Source organism: Trachymyrmex septentrionalis, unplaced genomic scaffold (assembly GCF_001594115.1).
Source record: "Trachymyrmex septentrionalis isolate Tsep2-gDNA-1 unplaced genomic scaffold, Tsep1.0 scaffold176, whole genome shotgun sequence".
NCBI lineage: Eukaryota > Metazoa > Arthropoda > Insecta > Hymenoptera > Formicidae > Trachymyrmex > Trachymyrmex septentrionalis.
The window spans coordinates 24,436-26,282 of NW_017304928.1; positions in this window are offsets into that span (position 1 = coordinate 24,436).

Genomic DNA, 1,847 nt, shown 5'->3' on the forward strand with positions numbered 1-1,847 from the left:
GGTGTAGTGTTCCACCAAGATAATGTGAGACCTCATACAAGTTTAATCAAAAGTTTGGATGGGATATACTGCCACACCCACCATATTCTTCAGATCTGGCACCTTCTGATTATTATTTGTTCCGGTCTTTACAAAATTTTTTAGACGGTAAAACCTTTACTTCAAATGAGGAAGTCAAAAATCACCTGGATCAGTTTTTTGCCAGCAAAGAACAAAAATTTTATGAGCGTGGAATCATGCTACTGCCAGAAAGATGGCAAAAGGTATTGGACCAGAATGGACAATATATAATTCAATAAAATATTTATTCACTATAAGAAAATCGTCTTTCATTTTCATAAAAAAAAAACGAAATTACTTTCCGAACAACCTAATAATATCGCTGAAGATGGTTTGAAGTTAGCCAACGTTCAATTATTTTATAATTTTTCATGTAAGATTTTGAAATGCATATGTTTTACACAAAAATTATCTCGCGTGAAGGCTCTCAATTGCCCGGTATTTAATAATTTTTATCGTAATAATAGTTTCATGTATGCTTTGCGAATAGTAGTACGGGGAGCGTATACAGACATTTATAATTACGAAGAGATCATGGAAAATTGATGATATATTCAAAAAAGGTAAAACTTTTTTTTCACATTTTTTTGACTAGTGTTCCTATAATAAAAGTTATAAGATAAAAAACCGCCACCGTTAATAATCAAATTTACGTTGGTAACACTGATTTTGTTAAGTTGACTACTACCAGAGAAACTGTAGATGATATACAGAAAATATGACACGTCAAACACATGTAGCTAAGAGAACAATCAATAGAAATTAAAATAACTATAACGATCGAAGTTGGATCTTCGTTGCTTTAAATAATTAAATTTTGAATTACTATATATACGTATATGTACTTTCATTGTATACTATATTGTAGTCTTTCGAACTACGCCTCGAATTGTTTTTCTGGAGTATAAACGCAATTAAACTACTCTAGTAATCGCGAACTAAATTGGCAAGCAATTTTAATAATTTGATGCTACAATCAAACATCATATTATAAAGATGGTAATATGTTGAAAAATTGTTAATAAATTTATTGCGAAAAATATTACCTCGGCCGAGAGTCGAACTTCTCTCTGTATTCCGTACAAACGTTTTAAGTCTTTAGACCACCGAGGCCTTTGTAATATCCTTCGCAATAATCGGTACATGTAAGGAAACAACATCTTTCTTTCAAGTGATGTAATATAAACAATATTAAAAATCTTTATTTGAGACCGTATATGTGACAACATAATCAATACGAACTCCTGGCTGAGGTAATATTTTTCGCAATTTTATTAACAGTTTTTTAACATATTAATATCTTTATATATTGTTATGCCCATACCTTGATGACACCTGTGTTGTAAAGAAGTGAGTGCGTTGCCGAAGCGACTCACCCTTTGATTATCTATTGTAACAACAAAAATCTTCAGATTCGGATGTAAACCGTCGCCATGTCCAGACGTGTCTTTACATCTGCTCTAGCATTTCATCGTACTGTGCTCTGTATTCTGTGTTTTTTCATTAATAAACGTTTCTTGTTCCTTTTTTTACTATACACGTGTATTCCATTTCGGCGGTTCGGGAGTGTGTATCCGCGAGAGCGATCTCCCAAGTCGATCGCATAAGCTGGAAATCAGCCGCAAAAATATGATGCCTGATTGTAGCATCAAATTATTAAAATTGCTTGTCAATTTAATTCGCTATTACTAGAGTAATTTAATTGCCCGGTTTATGGTCCGGTAAAACAATTTGGCGCGCAGTTCGAAAAACTACATGTGGTATATATATGCAATATTACCATATAT